The 19,989-nt window shown below is 38.5% G+C and overlaps 1 protein-coding gene across 3 annotated transcripts in view; it reads right to left on the bottom strand.

Annotated features, from left to right (window-relative positions):
* CRPPA (CDP-L-ribitol pyrophosphorylase A) overlaps positions 1–19,989 on the bottom strand; it is a 336,123-nt gene that overhangs the window by 273,035 nt on the left and 43,099 nt on the right. The gene's annotated exons all lie outside the window — the stretch shown is intronic.

The following is a 19,989-nucleotide window of genomic DNA, read 5'->3' as shown; positions in this document are numbered from 1 at the left end:
AATTTAATTCATCATCTGATTGTGGATGAACCCAAACCTTACAAGGTTTCCTTCTACAGTCAAGTGAACCAAGAGCTTTTCATTCTGAAACTTACTTCTTCCCTCTAAAGAACAGCATCTCTTTGCTGGTACACAGTATGGTTCATGATGTGATCATGGAATTGCTTGGTAGTCAGGAACTCTGTCATTTTCAGAAGAGCATAAGTTAGAAGGACTGCCTGTGGGCCACAGTCGATCATCTCCCTGTCACATACGAAGCCTGGAACTGGACTGTCAGTTATGTCTAATTCTTCAGTGTCCTTGTAATTTCTCAAACCTCCTTATAAATCCTGCCCTCTTCCAACTGTCCTCCAGAGGTCAGCTCCTACTGTGAGATGCAGACTCTCATAGTAAAAGATCGAAGAAAGAAAATACTGCATCTCTCAGTTCATCTCTGTTTACTTTAAAAAAAAAAAAAAGGCAGCTTATCTTGGCAAATTCTGTAACCAAAAGATCAGGATTTTAGAGATAAAACAAAAAGCCTTTGATAGCTCCAAGAGGCCCTCCGCCTATGTGCAGAGCACATATTTCCACTGGATGACTCTTTCCACGCATTCCATTCCCCACCTTTAACTTTCTTACCAGAAAGGTAAAAACAGAGCAAACATCTCCAGTAATCTCCCAGACTGGAAATTTTTTTTCCCTACCATCTTATTTTTCCATTACAGTGTCATGAACTCAGGACAGACTACGGGAAGAAAGTAACAACCCTACTGTTTTTGTGATCCTCTCTTCGGTCTGATTCTATGTCCTATCCGCCTCATCTTTTGTCTGCCGTTTGCTTTTCTTACAAAGAATTGTAATGAGACTGCCTCCACATCGCATTTTTTAAAACATTATCTAACACAGGTAAAGACAGATATTCATATCTTATTAATACACAGTTCCTAAAGAACAGGTAGGAACCAGGGTAAGAGCACGAAAAAACTTTATATATTCTCTAAGGTTTCTACACTAAGTATATAATATAAAATATACAATGCTCTTACAATCTATTATACCAAGACCTCACAAATTTTAGAATTCTCACAACAACATGCATTCAACATCTACTAGATTTGAGGCACTTTGCTAGATAATGAAAACAAAAGAAAGATTCAGAGCTAAATATGTTTAGGGGCCTGCCCAGTGGCTCAGTGGTAAAGAATCTGCCTGCCGATGCAGGAGACATGGGCTCCATCCCTGGGTGAGGAAGAATCCCTGGAGGAAAAATGGCAACCCACTCCAGTATTCTTGCCTGGGAAATTCCAAGGACAGAGGAGCTTGGCAGGCTATGGTTAACGGGGTCACAGAAAGTGGGGCACAACTGAAGTGACTGAGCAAGCGGGGCAGCAAGGGAGTCAATCACATTCAAGAACGCATGAGCACCCCAATACCCACAGCAGTCCCACAGAAAGACACTCTCACATGGCGCGGCTTCAGAACGTGCTAGACAACTGCAAGTTAACGCAAACCTGCAGTGACCACATCAGTGTGGTCCTAGGATAAAGACAGACAAGTAGACCAGTGGGACAGAAGAGAGCGCCCAGAAATAAGCCCTCACATTTTTGGTCAAATTATTTGGTCCAAAGACTATTTAACGGGGAAAGGACAGCATTTTCAACAAATGATGCTGGGGAAGTGAATGAATATTCACATGCAAAAGAATAAAGTTGTACTCTTACCTAATACCATACACAAAAACTAACTCAAAATGAAACAGACTTAAGTGTAAAAACTAAAATTGTAAACCTCTTAGAAGAAAACATAGAAGGTTTCAGGACACTGATTTTTCAATGGTTTCTTGGATATGGCACCAAAACATAGACAAAATTTGATAAAAAGTAAATCAGAACTAAAAGAGCCATGCATCAAACGGCACTATCACCAGAACTGAAAAGGCAGTCCACAGAGTGGGAGAAAATATTTGCAGAGCAAAGCTGGTAAGGCATTAATATCCAGAATATATAAAGTATTCCCACAACTGAACAAGAACACAAACCAGTTTTGGAAAGGTGCAAAGGACTTGAACAGACATGTCTCCAAAGAAGATATATAACTGGCCGATTTTTATACAAATAGCCTCTTCTTATACATAAAAATTAAAAATAATATGTCAATAAATTTGAAATATCAATAAAACAAGACAGATTTCCAGAAAAACATAGTGCGTCAAAATTAGCGCTAGGAATATGACAAAGCTTTGATAGTTCAATAACCATTACAGACACTGAAATGTTAATTAACAATAGCAATCAGGTTCCAGTCCAATTCAACAGCATAAAATGACCTAGAACTAATCTCCTCACATGGACACAAGTCTAGATCGACACACAGAGCACTTCCTCCTGAAGAACTGAGGGCTGATTGTACAGCTTCTGCACAGCAAGTAACAGAAAGACCAATAGACACAGATGGGTGGGAGAGATGGTGTCAAAGAAAATCACACCCCACAACGTGGCAACCTGCTGTAAGGAGGGACATCGCCGAGGGGCCTGTGCACAGATCTGCCTTTCCTGGGGCGCCATGGAAAATAAACAGTGGTTTAAAGGGCATCTATACTACATGAAGTAAATGCATTTACTAACCAAAGAGCATCTGCCAAATGGAAGGCATAGGGATAGTGAGGAACAGCTGAAATTCTCTCTGGGATCAGAGGCACCACAGCCTGCCATTTTTTGCATTCTGCAACCTTGATGGCACAGGTGGGAACACAGTCCAGGCACTCAACCGGCCTGCCAATGCTGCTGCAGTGCCCCCCAGCCTCTTGGCCCATACCAGCCCCGGCATCTTACCAAGCAGCTCTCCTCTAGTGCGCACCACAGCCTCACAGTGCCCACTCAAGTTCCAGTGGTCCTTCCACGGTAGCCCCATCACAGCGCACCTAGAGACCCTCCAGCCAAAGACCACTCCAGCCCACCTATCCAAGTCACCCATAGGAACACAGAGTCTACCCTAGCAACACTCCTAAACAAGGCCAGGCCCTTAAGACCAGGTGCGTGTGTCTGCTTAGTCGTTCAGTCATGTCTGACTCATGAGCCCATGGACTATAGCTTGCCAGGCTCCTCTGTCCATGGGGATTCTCCAAGCAAGAATACTGGAGTGGGTTGTCATGCCCTCCTCCAGGAGATCTTCCCAACCCAGGGATTGAACCCAGGTCTCCTGCACTACAGGAGGACTCTTTACCATCTGAACCACCAGGGAAGCCCAAGAATACTGGAGTGGGTAGCCTATCCCTCCTCCGGGGAACTACCCATCCCAGGACTCAAACAGGAGTCTCCTGCATTAAAGGCAGATTCTTTACCAGCCATCAGGGAAGCCCTAAGACCAGAAGAGGTAGCTATTCTGTTTAATTCAAAGACATGCAGAAATTAAAGAACAAGATAAATCCACTCTCCCCAAGTCTAATAAAACAGAGATAACTTACCTGATAAAGAGTTAAAAGTAACAGTCATAAACATGCTCACTCAACTCAGGACAAAAACAGAGAAAAGACTATTAACAAAAAGTTACAAACTGTAAGAAAAAACTAATCAGAACTGATGAACACAACAATTGAAAATACACTGGAAACAATCCATAGCAGATTAGATGATACAGAAAAATGTATCTTCAACCTGGAAGACAAAATAGTGGAAATCACCCAAACAATATCTATCAATACCTATCAATCATTTTTAATGTAAATAAACTAAATGCTTCAAAAGACAGAGCAGGTGAATGGACAAAAAAAATGAGGCCTATCTATAAGTGGCCTACGAGAGTCTCGTGTAAGATATAAAGACACAAACAGATCGAAAGTGAAGCAATGGGAAAAACTCCATAGAAATGGAAGCAAAAAACATACAGTTGGGGATAGCAACATGCATATCAACAAAAAAGACTGTAAAAGAAAGACTAACTGAAGACAAGGGCATTAAAGAGTAATAAAGAAGTTAATCCAAGAAGAAGATAATACAAAAATATTTATACACCCAATGTAGGAACACCTAAATACATAAAGTAAATATTAATAGACATAAAGGGAGAGATTTACAGCAATACATTAATATTAGGTGACTTTAATACTCACTTACAACAATAAATATACCATCCAGACCAAAAAAAATCGATATAGAAATAATGGTCTTAAGACACATTAGCCAAGATATATTGGATACAGAACTTTACATACAAAAATGATATAATACACATTATTTTCAAGTTTACATGAAACATTTTCCAGGATAGATGATATGTTAGGTAACAAAACAAGTCTCAATAAATTTAAGAGGACTGAAATAAAATCAAGCATCTTTTCCAACCATAAAACTAGAGATTAACTCCAAGTAGAAAACTGGAAAAAACAAATGTAGAAACTAAACATATTACTGAATAACCAATGGACAAGAAAATCAAAGACAAAAGTATAATACCTTTAAACAAAGGAAAATGTAAACTATCCAAAATCCATGGGAGATAGCAAAAGCAGGTCTCAAAAAACACTTCATGGCAACATAGACTTATCTTAAGAAAAAGAAAAATCACACATAAAAAATATAAAAGTACATTTACAAGTAAGTAGAGAATAATAAGAAAAGTCAAAGTTAGTGGAATAATAAACATCAGAGAGGCTATAAACAAAATAAAGACTACGAGACAATAGAAAAGATCAATGGAACTAAGAGCTGGTTCTTCAAAAATATAAACAAAATTATAAAAACTTTAAGATACAGTCAATAAGAAAAAGAGAGGGCACAAATAAAATCCAGAAATTAAAGAGAAGTTACAACTTACACCACAGAAATACAAATAATCATAGGAGACTTCTATGAACAATTACATACCAACAAAGAGAATACAGAAGAAATGGACAAACTTCAAGAAACATACTATCTTCAAGACTGAATCCTACAGAATTAGAAAATCTGAGCATTCTGATTACCAGTAGTTTAACTGACTCAGTAATTTTAAAACTTCCCCCAAATAGTCCAAGACCAGACAATCTCACAGGTAAATTTTACCGAACATTTAAAGGGGAGTTAACACGTATACTTCACAAACTATTTTCTTTTTTAATGCAAAAGGAATACTCCAGACTCATTCTACTAAGCCAGAATCACCCTGATACCAACACTAGACAAAGAAACTACAAAAAGAGAAAATTCCAGATCAGCATCACTGATGAACCTAGATACAAAAATTTTCAACATAACATTAACATTATAGTCAACAAAAGAGTCCAAAATGCAGTACTTGGATGCAATCTTAAAAATGACAGAATGATCTCTGTTTCCAAGGCAAACCATTCAACATCACGCTAATCCAAGTCTATGCCCCGACCAGTAATGCTAAAGAAGCTGAAGTTGAACAGTTCTACGAAAATCTAAAAAACCTTTTAGAACTAATACCCAAGAAAGATGACTTTTTCATTATAGGGGTCTGGAATGCATAAGTAGGAAGTCAAGAAACACCTGAAGTAAAAGGCAAATTTGGCCTTTGCGTACAGAATGAAGCAGGGCAAAGGCTAATAGAGCTTTGCCAAGAGAACGCACTGGTCATAGCAAACACCCTCTTCCAACAACACAGGAGAAGACACTACACATGGACATCACCAGATGGTCAATACTGAAGTCAGACTGATTATATTCTTTGCAGCCAAAGATGAAGAAGCTCTTCACAGTCAGCAAAACAAGACCGAGAGCTGACTATGGCTCAGATCGTGAACTCCTTATTGCCAAATTCAGAGTGAAATTGAAGAAAGCGGAGAAAATCACCAGACCATTCAGGTATGACTTAAATCAAATCCCTTATGATTATACAGTGGAAGTGACAAATAGATTCAAGGGATACGATCTGATAGACAGAGTGCTGGAAGAACTATGGATGGATGTTCATGACATTGCACAAGAGACAGGGAGCAAGACCATCCCCAAGAAAAAGAAATGCAAAAAAGCAAAATTGTTGTCTGAGAAGGCCTTACAAATAGCTGTGAAAAGAAGACAATTGAAAAGCAAAAGAGAAAAGGAAAGATATACCCATTTGAATGCAGAGATCCAAAGAATAGCCAGGAGAGATAAGAAAGACTTCCTCAGTGATCGGTGCAAAGAAATAGAGGAAAACAATAGAATGGGAAAGACTAGAGATCTCTTCAAGAAAATTAGAGATACCAAGGGAACATTTCACACAAAGATGGGCTCAGTAGAGGACAGAAATGGTATAGACCTAACAGAAGCAGAAGGTATTAAGAAGAGGTGTAAAGAATACACAGGACTGTACAAAAAAGATCTTCATGACCCAGATAATCATGATGGTGTGATCACTCACCTAGAGCCAGACATCCTGGAACGTGAAGTCAAGTGGGCCTTAGGAAGCATCACTATGAACAAAGCTAGTGGACGTGATGGAATTCCAGTTGAGCTATTTCAAATCCTAAAAGATGATGCTGTGAAAGTGCTGCACTCAATATGCCAGCAAATTTGGAAAACTCAGCAGTGGCCACAGGGCTGGAAAAGGTCAGTTTCCATTCCAATCCTAAGAAAGGCAATGCCAAAGAATGCTCAAACTACCACACAATTGCACTCATCTCACACGCTAGTAAAGTAATGCTCAAATTCTCCAGGCCAGGTTTCAGCAATACGTGAACCATGAACTTCCAGATGTTCAAGCTAGTTTTAGAAAAGGCAGAGGAACCAGAGATCAAACTGCCAACATCTGCTGGATCATCGAAAAAGCAAGAGAGTTCCAGAAAAACATCTACTTCTGCTTTCTTGACTATACCAAAGCCTTTGTGTGAATCACAATAAACTGGGAAAATTCTTCAAGAGATGGGAATACCAGACCACCTGATCTGTCTCTTGAGAAATCTGTATGCAGGTCAGGAAGCAACAGCAAGAACTGGACATGGAACAATAGACTGGTTCCAAATCGGGAAAGAAGTACATCAAGGATGTATATTGTCACCCTGTTTATTTAACTTATATGCAGAGTACATCATGAGAAACACTGGGATGAATGAAGCACAAGCTGGAATCAAGATTGCTGGGAGAAATATCAATAACCTCAGATATGCAGATGACACCACGCTTAGGACAGAAAGTGAAGAACTAAAGAGCCTGTTGATGAAAGTGAAAGAGGAAAGTGAAATAGTTGGCTTAAAGCTTAACATTCAGAAAACTAAGATCATGGCATCTGGTCCCATCACTTCATGGCAAATAGATGGGGAACCAGTGGCAGACTTTATTTTGGGGGGTTTCATGACTGCAGCCATGAAATTAAAAGACACTTGCTCCTTGGAAGGAAAGTTATGACCAACCTAGACAGCATATTAAAAAGCGGAGACACTACTTGGTCAACAAAGGTCCGTCTAGTCAAAGCTATGGTTTTTTCAGTAGTCACGTATGGATGTGTGAGTTGGACTATAAAGAAAGCTGAGCACCGAAAAATTGATGCTTGTGAACTGTGGTGCTGGAGAAGACTCTTGAGAGTCCCTTGGACTGCAGGAGATCCAACCAGTCCATCCTAAAGGAGATCAGTCCTGGGTGTTCATTGGAAAGACTGATGCTGAAGCTGAAACTCCAATATTTGGCCACCTGATGCAAAGAGCTGACTCATTTGAAAAGACCCTGGTGCTAGGAAAGATTGAAAGCAGGAGAAGGGGACGACAGAGGATGAGATGGCTGGATGGCATCACCGACTTGATGGACATGAGTTTGAGTAAACTCTGGGAGTTGATGCTTGACAGGGAGGCCTGGCATGCTGCGGTCCACAGGATCACAAGAGTCAGACACGAGAGAGTGAATGAACTGAACTGAACTGAACATTAACAAACCGAATCCAACAAAAAATCAAAAGGATCACACATCATAATTAAGTGAGACTTATCCCAGGAATGCAAAGAGGGCTCAAAACCCACAAAAATCATTGATATAGCATATTAACAAAATGAAGGATAAAAACCATATGATCTTCTCGAATAGATGCAGGAAAAGCAATGGATGAAATTCAACATCCATCTATAATAAAAATTCTCATTAGAATGGGCAGAGAGGGAAAATACCTCAAGGCCATATATGAAAAACCCACAGCTAACATCATCCTCAACATTCAAAAGCTACAAGCATTTCCTCTAAGATTATGCTAAGGAGCTGGTACTTTTATCTTGTGAACCACAGAGGTCCCCCTAAGGTCCTAAAGCTGTGAATGAACACTGACAGATTTGCTTATTAAAAAGATTATTAGTGGGGATCACTGGTGTGGAAAATTGAAGGACACCCCCACTCCTCCTGCCCAAGTCCCCATGAAGGATGAGGCTATATCAAAAGATAACTGTGATTAGTTTTTAAACTGTACCATCAAATCTTATCAATGTGAGAGGAGATTCAGAAAACAAGTTTGTAAAGCAATAATTTATAAGTGTATCTTCATACACATGAAATGAAGAGACAAAGCTACTGTTTCAGGCTAAGACACTTAAGACACTTCAGAAGGTAAAAACATTCTCAAAAGAGATCTAGCCAATGTCACAGAATCATTTTTTTCTATAGCACTTTCAGATTTCTCCGAAATAGAACCAGAACCCATTTAGTTACCTGAACATGCCTAGGTAGAATGACTGGAAGAGAAATAAAGACAGGAAAGAGAAGGATACAGTCTTGAGAAATATGACCAATAGGGAAAAGCATGACTCTGAGAAGTGTTTAAAAAATTCAAACACACCACCAATTGTGAATTTATTTTATCAAAGTATAAATATATAGATCATGGTTTTATTAGTGACATGTGCAACTCGCTACCCTGGTCTGTGCCTGACATTTGAAGGGCAAAATAATGGTTTGCAGAAAACTGTCACTGACAAGTCTCTTCTTTCCAATGCAAAGCTTTACCTTCAAAGCCTCATCTGTTTCTTCACTCATTTTCTTCCTTTTCTGTATCTTTTACTTACTCACCTCACTCTCTGTTCTTTCCTACCCATTCCTCAATTCATTTATAAAAACAATTTGCACCCTCCTGTCTTTCCTACTTTTCCTTTTCAAAATTCCATGTAATGTGAGATTTTTTCTGAGACTCCACTCTAAGGCTCCTCCTGATCACTCCAACTCCAATCCAGGCCTAACTAAACACTGAGTGAGGGAGGAGAAGGAATGGGCAAGCACATCATGTAAAAATGGCAACAAAACAGCTGAAAAGTGTACTGCTTGTGGATGTAAAGAAAAGACTCTTCATAAAAGTTCATGTTCAAAATTGGTTTCTTGTTAACTCAGCATTTAAAGCCTAATGTGTTAATACCCAGCATAAGATACAAGTCTTACTCATTCTAATACGTGTGGGGTGTGGGCAGGATACCTATTACAAAGGGAAATTCCTGTTATATTCCTTTAATTTTATGACTGCATTCTTGGACCTGGATACTTAAGTGACAGGAATCTTTAAAAATCAAACGGTTGTTTTAGGCATGTTTTTGAAAGATGTTTTTTCCCTTTCAAGTTAAACAGTCATTTTTACTAAAATACTCTTAATGGAGATTGAGAAAATTTAACACATTGATCTCTACAGTAAAGTCTACGATATCATTTTTGATACAGTTAACACCAAAAGAACAATTCTGTCACTAGTTGAGACCAGCTGTGTCTTCCATGTGTGTGCATTTTCATGAAAATTTATCTTCTAAGAGTCTCACTGCAAACTTAAAAATTTGTCTTAGAAATGAGGCCAGGTCTCTCAATAAAGCTTAGAATACCATCTGTGCCCGCCATATCAATTTTCCTCAAGAAACTGATTCATGTAATTTAAAAAGCTTTTGTACCAAATTTTTCAAAAACAGTATAGAACATGATTATGTATTTGAATATCCAATAAGAATACTTTGGACCAATCTAGTGCTTTCCCTAGTGTTTCTATAGACCGCATAATTTTCACTATTGAATTTGTTTGTTATTCTTTAGCCATCTTCTTCTTTAGCAGCTGCTTGATGTCATTAAAAATTCAAAGAATGAAAGTTTTTTTAAATCATTTCTAAGCAGCAAAATCAAGTACATTGGAAAGTCCAAAACCAATCAAAACCAAATACTTAGTATGAATATATCTTAAATGTATATCACATCCATAGATTTTTAATGACTTCAATTACTGTCAACTCAGTCACATGTCAGTATTCACATACCCAACTAGTTTTCCTACTGTATGTACTCATAACACATACATTTGGACATGTAAGCATAAATACACATTATATATAGTTAATAAAACAAAGTATATTAATATAATATCATGAGCATATTCATGCTCAATAAAAATTCCCTCAAAACAACTTGAAGTGACACTTTAAAATTACTAATTGAATTAGTCTCTATAAATAGAGGTCAAATAGAATTTTTTACATTTACAAAAATGCTGCAAATCACCAGCTTTAAACCCAAATGTCTGTCTATATTTCTGATTTCTCAGATGAATTTCTTGAAGGTTTTAGAAAAGAATTCAGTATGTACATACACATTTATAGTGCCCCATGCAAAGCTTTTTATATAATAACTGACCTAAGTGATAACAAATGAACATTTATCTATGTATACCTATGCACATATAAAATTCTTACATTTGAAAATATTACAAACTTCACAGAAGCCATGAATTCTTCCAGGTGCTAGAGATAAGACAAAATCCCTGGTCTCATGGAACAGTCATTCAGGAAAGAAAAACCTACCAAAAATAACGTCAGTGATGTGAAACTAAAGCAGAATAAAGTATTACATGTTGAAGAATATTATTTTATATAAGGTTATCAGTGGAAAGCTCCTCTAAGGAGGTAACATTTGCATAGGTATCTAAATGCAGAGTGGAAATAGTGTTAATATCTTGACGTGGCCCAGAAGAACCAGTACATTGGAGATTTTTCATATTTATATGCATACTCTTTTCTGTTCATCCATCAAATATGTACTTGGTACTAACAAGGTGTCGGGCAAGTTGCTACGACAGATACCATCCCTACTTTCACAGGGTTCATGGTCTAGCAGGAGAGTTGGACATTTCATAATTGATTTCACAATTAATTGTTTCACTCTAATTGTGATGCTGGGCAGAAAAAACAGGGCACTTGGAAAATGCATAGTAGGCTGGTCTAACCCAGTGCATATGAGGGTGGACAGTAAGTCTTCCCTAAATGATAATTTACTTACTATCTAAAGGATATATAGCAAGATAGGAAGTCACGTTCTAGACCAAGCTTGTATTTGAGGAAATAAGGTGAGCATAACTAGAGCACATAGAACAGGAGAACGAGAGAGAGCAGACAAGAAATGGTTGGGAAAACAATACAGCTGATCCACGTACAGAACTGCATCTTGACATCTGTAAGCACCAACACCATAGCACCATTTGACGAGGAAAAGTCATCCATAATCTCAAATTCAAAAAAATGAAAATAAAAAACCTTTTTGATCATGTCCATATGACTTTAGATCAGATTAAGATGTGTTTCTTCTGCACAGAATTCAATCTCATGTGACCAGACTTACAACTAACTAATTTCTGATGAACTCAGGAAATGATTAACACTATTATGTATTTTCTATATGAGTTCCACAAAGGAAAGTTACACCCTTGATAAAATATAACAACTTCACAGGTCAAGTCCATATTTCAAGGTCACATTAATGACTGACCCATTTAGGTGGTTTTTCAATCAAATATTTCAATTTTCCACAAATGCCCAGAAAATAACCCTGGAATATAGATGTATTTTTTTCCTTGGGGCAGTTTTGTATTTTCCCTTGGGACAAGTTTTGTATATTTTTAGCTTAAGTGTAATAATTTAAGAACACAAGACAGTATTTACTCTTTCAAACCTTTTCTTTCCTAAGCCTAGATACCACCCCTCCTTGGGGCTCACCTAATATTTGCACCCCATATCACTGAGAAGATAAAAACCGGACAACAAATTCCACATCTTCCCTACATTTATTAATCTACACCTATACCCAAATACAGAGAAGGCAATGGCAACCCACTCCGATACTCTTGCCTGGGAAATTCCATGGATGGAGGAGCCTGGAGGAGCTACAGTCCATGGGGTTGTGAAGAGTTGGACACGACTGAGCGACTTCACTTTCACTTTTCACTTTCATGCATTGGAGAAGGAAATGGCAACCCACTCCAGTGTTCTTGCCTGGAGGATCCCAGGGACTGGGGAGCCTGGTGGGCTGCCGTCTATGGGGCCACACAGTCAGACACGACTGATGTGACTTAGCAGCAGCAGCATACCCAAATATGGCCTTAACTCCTGTCTCTGTGGATGAAGTAGCCTTATACTATACCCTATCCCTTCCCAATACAGTATCAGTCAGTCCTGAATATTCACTGGAAGGACTTGATGCTGAAGCTGAAACTCCAATACTTTGGCTGCCTGATGCGAAGAACTGATTCATTTGAAAAGACCCTGACGCTGGGAATGACTGAAGGCAGGAGGGGATGACAGATAATGAGATGGTTGGATGGCATCACTGACTCAATGGACATAACTTTTAGTAAGCTCTGGGAATTGGTGATGGACAGGGAAGCCTGGTGTACTGCAGTCCATGGGGTCACAAAGAGTTGGACACAATTGAGCGACTGACCTGAACTGAAATAATTTCATCAGCATTATCAATATGTTAACGCAATAACTGAATGCAGAATGCCAGAGAATAGCAAGGAGAGATAAGAAGGCCTTCTTAGATGAATAGTGCAAAGAAATAGAGGAAAATAAAAGAATGGGAAAGACTAGAAATCTCTTCAAGAAAATTAGAGATACAAAGGGAACATTTCATGCAAAGATGGACACAATAAAGAACAGAAACAGTAAGGACCTATCAGAAGCAGAAGATATTAAAAATAAATGGCAAAAATACTCAGAAGAACTATACAAGGAAGGTCTTAATCACCCAGATAACCACTAGGTGTGGTCACTCACCTAGAGCCTGATATCCTGGAGTCTGAAGTAAAATGGGACTTAGGAAGCATTCTAACAAACAAGGCTAGTGGAGGTGATGAAATTCCAGTTGAGCTATTTCAAATCCTAAAAGATAATGCTGTTAGGGTGCTGCACTCAGTATGTCAGCAAATTTGGAAAACTCAGCAGTGGTCACAGGACTGGAAAAGGTCAGTTTTCATTCCAATCCCAAAGAAGGACAATGCCAAAGAATGTTCAATCTACTGTACAATTGTGCTCATTTCACAAGCTAGCAAGGTAATGCTCAAAATCCTTCAAGCCAGGCTTCAACAGTACGTGAACCGTGAATTTCCAGATGTTCAAGCTGGATTTAGAAAAGGCAGAGGAACCAGAGATCAGATTGCCAACATTCACTGGATCATAGAAAAAGCAAGGGAATTTCAGAAAAACAACTACCTCTTTTTCACTGACTATGCTAAAGCCTTTGATTGAGTGGATTACAATAAACTGTGGAAAATTCTTAAAGAGATGGGAATACCAGACCACTTTACCTGTCTCCTGAGAAACCTGAATGCAGGTCAAGATGCAACAATTAGAACCTTACATGGAACACGTGAATGACTCAAAATTAGGAAAGGAGTATGTCAAGGCTGTATATAATCATCTTGTTTATTTACCTTATATGCAGAGAACATCATGCAAAATGCCAGGCTGGATGAATCACAAGCTAGAATCAAGTTTGCCAGGAGAAATATCAACAACCTCATATAAAGAGATGATATCACTCCAATGGCAGAAAGTGAAGAGGAACTAAGGAGCCTCTTGATGAGGGTGAAAGAGGAGAGTGAAATAGGTGGCTTTCACTCAACACTCTGAAAATTAAGATCATGGCATCCAATCCCATCACCTCATGGCAAACAGTCAGAGAAAAAAGTGGAAGCAGTAACAGATTTTATTTTCTTGGGCTCCAAAATCACGGTGGATGGTAACTGTAACCTAGAAATAAAATGTTTGCTCCTTGGAAGAAACGGTGACAAACCTAGACAGTGTATCAAAAAGCAGATACATCATTTTGCCAATGGTTTGGTTTGCTTTAGTTTTTTTTTTTGTTTGTTTGTTTGTTTTGCTTTAGTTTTGTCAATGGTTTGCCATAGTCAATGCTATGGTTTTTCCAGTAGTCACATACAAATGTGAGATTTGGATCAAAAAGAAGGCTAATCATTGAAGAACTGATGGTGCTGGAAAAGACTCCGAGAGTCCCTTGGACTGCAAGGAAATCAAACCAGTCGATTCTAAAGGAACTCAACCCTGAATATTCATTGGAAGCACTGATGGTGAAGCTCCAATACTTCGGCAACCTGATGTGAAGACCCCAATTCACTGGAAAAGACTCTGATGCTGGGAAAGATTGAGGGCAGGAGGAGAAAGGGGCAACAGAGGATGAGATGGTTGAGTGGCAGCACTGACTCAATGGACATGGGCTTAAGCAAACTCCAGGGATAGTGAAGGACCACAGAAGCCTGGTGTGCTGCAGTCCATAGGGTCACAAAGAGTCAGACATAACTTAGTGACCGAACAACAATAACTACAATCAACATGCTATGTCATCCCCCTTAATAAAAAAAAAGTCTTAGTTTATAACCCCCTTCGGTTACCCCCATTTGTCTCCTCCATATGCAAGGAAGTTCCTATAAGGAGCGGCCCTCCTATTCTCTAGCCATTCAATTACACCCAGGCTTCTGTGGCTACCACCACCCTTCAAACACCGCTCATCTCACATGAGTAAGGCTTATGTCAGTTCTCAATCCTCTCTACTTTTGAAACCATTATGGAGCACTGAATCATTCTTGAACTCCTTCACTAGGCTCCTGGGACATCACCTTCTTAGTCTGTGGCCACTCCTCTCCTAAAAAATGTCCTTCCCAAGATACCCATTTCCTAATTCCCAGAATCTGAGTGTGTCCATTAATATGGTAAAGGCACTTTGAAGATAACATTAGAGACTTTGAGATGGGGAGATTATCCTGGATCTAGGTGGGCCTGATGCTATCACTAGAATTCTTCTCAGAGGAAGGCAGGGCACTGAAGACAGTTAACAATGAACACAAGAGTTTGGAGTGGTATGAAGGACAGGCCAGGAGCCAAGAATGGAAGTGGCCTCTAGAAACTAGAAATGCCAAGGAAATAGTCTCCATGGCAGTCTCAAGAAACACAGCCCTGTCACCTTGATTTTAGATTTCTGATCTCCAGAATTTTAAAGTTCTTTTTTCAATTCTCTGAGAGTGATAATTTGTTTCAACAGTAATAGGAAACTAATACATCTTTCCAAACTGAAAATCTTTGACTGCCCCAGGATTCAGCCTTTGTCACTCCTATTTTCTCTCTACCAGTTTTTCTAGTTATCTCAGTCAATGCCACAGCATTAAGTGTCTGAAAGATGACAACTGTCAAGTGCCTATCTTTTTTTAGAAATTTTTTTATTGAAGGATAATTGCTTTACAGAATTTTGTTGTTTTCTGTCAAACCTCAACATGAATCAATCAGCCATAGGCATACATATATCCCCTCCCTTTTGAACCTCCCTCTCACCTCCCTCCCCATCCCACCCCTCTAGGTTGATACAGAGCCCCCGTTTGAGTTTCCTGAGCCACACAGCAAATTCCCACTGGCTATCTATTTTACGTATGGTAATGTAAGTTTCCATGTCACTCTTTCCATACGTCTCACCCTCTCCTCCCCTCTCCCCATGTCCACAAGCCTATTATCTCTGTCTGTTTCTCCACTGCTGCCCTGTAAATAAATTCTTCAGTGCCATTTTTCTAGATTCTGTATATATGTGTTAGAATACAATATCTTTCTTTCTCTTTCTGACTTACTTCACTCTGTGTAATAGGTTCTAGGTTCATCCATCTCATTAGAACTGACTCAAAGGCATTCCTTTTTATAGCTGAGTAACATCCCATTGTGTATATGTACCACAACTTTTGTCCATTCATCTGTCGATGGACATCTAGGTTGCTTCCATGTTCTAGCTCCTGTAAATAGTGCTGCAATGAGCAATGGGATACATGTGTCTCTTTCAATTTTGGTTTCCTTTGGGTATATGCCTAGGAGTGGGACTGCTGTGTCATATAGTGGCTTTGTTCCTAGTTTTTTAAGGAATCTCCATACCACCTTCCATAGTGGCTGTATCAATTTACATTCACACCAATAGTGCAAAAGCATTCCTTTTCTCCACAGCCTCTCCAGCATTTATTGTTTGTAGACCTTTTGATGATGGCCATTCTGACCAATGTGAGGTGATACCTCATTGTAGTTTTGACTTGCATTTCTCTAATAATGAGCGATGTTGAGCATCTTTTCATGTGCTGTTAGCCATCTGTACGTCTTCTTTGGAGAAACGTCTGCTTAGGTCTTTTTCCCACTTTTTGATTCGGTTGTTTGTTTTTCTGGCATTGAGTTGTATGAGCTGCTTCTATATTTTGGAAATTAATCCTTTGTCAGTTGTTTCATTTACTATTATTTTCTCCCATTCTGAGGGTTGTCTTTTCATCTCATTTATAGTTTCCTTTGCTGTGCAAAAGCTTTTAAGCTTAATCAGGTCCTACTTGTTTACTTTTGTTATTATTGTTGTTACTCTAGGAGGTGGGTCATAGAGGATTTTGCTTTGCTTTGTCATCAGGTGTTCTGCCTATGTTTTCCTCTAAGAGTTTTACTGTTTCTGGGCTTACATGTAGGTCTTTAATCCATTTTGAGTTTATCTTTGTGTATGGTGTTAGAAAGTGTTCTAATTTCATTCTTTTACATGTAGCTGTCCAGTATTCCCAGCACCATTTACTGAAGAAGTTGTCTTTGCCCCATTGTATACTCTTGCCTCCTTTGTCAAAAATAAGGTACCCACAGGGGAAGGGTTTATTTCAGGGCTTTCTATCTTGTTTCACATTTCTGCTTTTGTGCCAGTACCATACTGTCTTGATGACTGTAGCTTTGTAGTATAATCTGAAGTCAGGAAGGCTGATTCCTCCAGCTCCATTCTTCTTTCTCAAGACTGCTTTGGCTATTCGGGGTCTTTTGTGTTTCCATCTGAAATGTGAAATGTTTTGTTCTAGTTCTGTGAAAAATGTCATTGGTAATTTGATAGAGATCACAATGAATCTGTAGACTGAGTTTGGTAGTATAGCCATTTTCACAATATTGATTCTTCCTATCTAGGAACATAAAATATCTCTCCATCTATTTATGTCATCTTTGATTTCTTTCATTAATGTCTTATAATTTTCTGTGTTCTTTTTTCCTTAGGTAAGTTTATTCCTAGATATTTAATTCTTTTAGTCACAATGGCAAAAGGGATTGATTCCCTAATTTCTCTTTCTGATTTTTCATTGCTAATATATAGAACTGCAAGTGATATCTGTGTATTGATTTTGTATCCTGCAACTTTGCTATATTCACTGATTAACTCTAGTAATTTTCTGATACTATCTTTAGAGTTTTCTATGTACAGTATCATGTCATCTGCAAACAGTGAGAGCTTTACTTCTTCTTTTCCAATCTGGATTCCTTTTATTTCTTTTTCTTCTCTGATTGCTGTAGCTAGGACTTCCAGAATGATCTTGAATAATAGTGGTGAAAGTTGACACCCTTGTCTTGTTCCTGATCTTAGGGGGAATGCTTTCAGTTTTTCACGATTGAGAATAATGTTTGCTGTAGTCTTATCATATATGGCCATGTTCAGGTAGGTTCCTCCTAGGCCCATTTAATCATAAATGGGTGCCAAATTTTGTCAAAGGCTTTTTCTGCATCTACTGAGATCATATGGTTTTTATCTTTCAACTTGTTAATATGGTATATCACATTGATTGATTTGCATATATTGAAGAATCCTTGCATCCCTGGAATAAACCCAACTTGATCATGGCATATGAGCTTTTTGATGTGTTGCTGAATTCTGTTTGCTAAATTTTGTAGAGGATTTTTGCATCTATGTTCATCAGTGATACTGGCCTGTAGTATTCTTTTTTTGTGTTGTCTTTGTCTGGTCTTGGTATCACGGTGATGATGGCCTCGTAGAATGAGTTAGAAAGTATTCCTTCCTCTGAAACTTCATGAAAGAGTTTTAGAAGGATAGGCATTAGCTCTTCTCTATCTTTTTATTAATTTTTCACTGGAGTCTAGTTGCTTTACAATGTGTTGGCTTCTACTGTACAACAAAGTGAGTCAGCTATACACATGTACCACCTCTTTTTTGGATTTATTTCCCACTTAGGTCACCACAGAGCACTAGTAGGGTTCCCTGAGCTCTACAGGAAGTCAAGTGCCTATCTTTATCTGGACCTTTCCACAGAATTATAGCTTCATATATTCAACTATCTCCTTCACATTTTTTACAACGTCTACAGGAAACCCCAAACTTAGTACAACAGGAGCAAACTTTTGATCTTATCATACAAAACTCTCTTCCCTAGCACTTCCTATCTCAATAAAGGACCACTGTGTTCTAGTTATTCAGAGCAAATCCTTGGACCCATTGGTCTTCCCATTCTGATACCTGATCCCTGACTAAATGGTTTATCCTCATTTTACCTCTAAATCTCTTCAGAACACAAACACTTCACACCAAATACTATACTACACAAATTGCCGTAATTGTCATCATCTTTGCCTTGATCATCACAATAGCTTACTTCTTCCCTTACCTTCTGTAAGGTACCATCCCCACAAGGGACAGGGTGGTCCCATAGAAGTGGGACTTCACACAGCACCATCTAAAGTTCCCTTTTCGTTCAAGGTAAAACCTAAAGCCCATATCATTGCCTTTAAGACCCTACGAGACACCACACACAGAGCCTCCATAACCAAATCTCCTACTTCCCTCCATGATGTCATTCTTCTCAGGCCTCACTCCACCTTTTTAGATTCTGCATCCTGTACCTAAAATAATGATCTCAGTTACCTGCACAACTTATCTCCTCACTCACTTCTCAATGCTGGCTTAAATTTTACCTTTTCACAGGGCACTTCTGATCAATCTATAGAAAATGACTTCCCACCCCTGGAACTCTGTCCTGTTTTACTCTTCTCTACTTTTTAAAACCAGAACATATATGTACATAAATAGTATAGATGAGAAATATTTTATACAAACTTTCTTATGAATGACTTTATGATCAAAAATGACTTTCATAAGAACTTGCATCAAAACCTCCAAGATGCTGTGAGCATTCCTCCTCTGAACCATAAAAGAGTTGGTTTTGTGTGACTTCATTCTCAATTCTCCAAAGAATGCAACGGAAGAGACTTAACCACATACAATGAATACCTTAGGGTTGTATGTGGTAAATTTTGGTTCCCAAAATTCAGGGTTAATCAGGATCACATGGCAGGCTTGTTTGTTAAAACACAAATTGGTGTTTCCGTTGCCAGAGTTTCTAACTAAGTAGGTCTGAGGTAAAGGCCCAGAATTTGCATTTTAACAAAATCTAAAATATGCTTAGGTTGCTGGTCTGGTAACTATAATTTGAAAATCAGTACCTCAGTGCTTCAGGGCCTAATTCTCTACCAAAAACTGTTGAAACATACTACTCTAATGTGAAGATCATAGGATCGTATTAAATTTTCTAAAATAGAGCTAACATTCTTCTTCTTAAAGCAAACGCTCACATAAATATGAATAAATTCTTTCATTAATCTTAAAAAATATTAGAAATATTAAGCAGATGTCTAGCTCAGCAAGATTTAAGCTTTTTAGAATTTTTAACAGCGTAACATTTGGTTAATGATCAAATGCAGGTAAATTTCTGTGCAGCAAATTTTAAGAAAACAAACCATGGTCAACTATTCATACCATGAAAACTGGTTCTCATTTACTGAGAATTCAACATTTAAAACACTAATTGATAAATCAAGATTGATTCATTATGTAATTACTTTTTATCCAAAATGTGGGCTTTCCTGCTGCCTCGGTAGTAAAGAACCCTCCAGCCAAGGTAGGAGACATGAGTTTAATCCCTGAGTTGAGAAGATGCCCTGGAGAAGGAAATGGCAACCCACTCTAGTATTCTTGC

The sequence above is a fragment of the Odocoileus virginianus genome, chromosome 1 (assembly GCF_023699985.2).
Source record: "Odocoileus virginianus isolate 20LAN1187 ecotype Illinois chromosome 1, Ovbor_1.2, whole genome shotgun sequence".
Taxonomy (NCBI): Eukaryota; Metazoa; Chordata; class Mammalia; order Artiodactyla; family Cervidae; genus Odocoileus; species Odocoileus virginianus.
The sequence above is the reverse complement of the archived record's forward strand: the minus strand, read 5'-3'. Positions and strand labels throughout refer to the sequence as shown.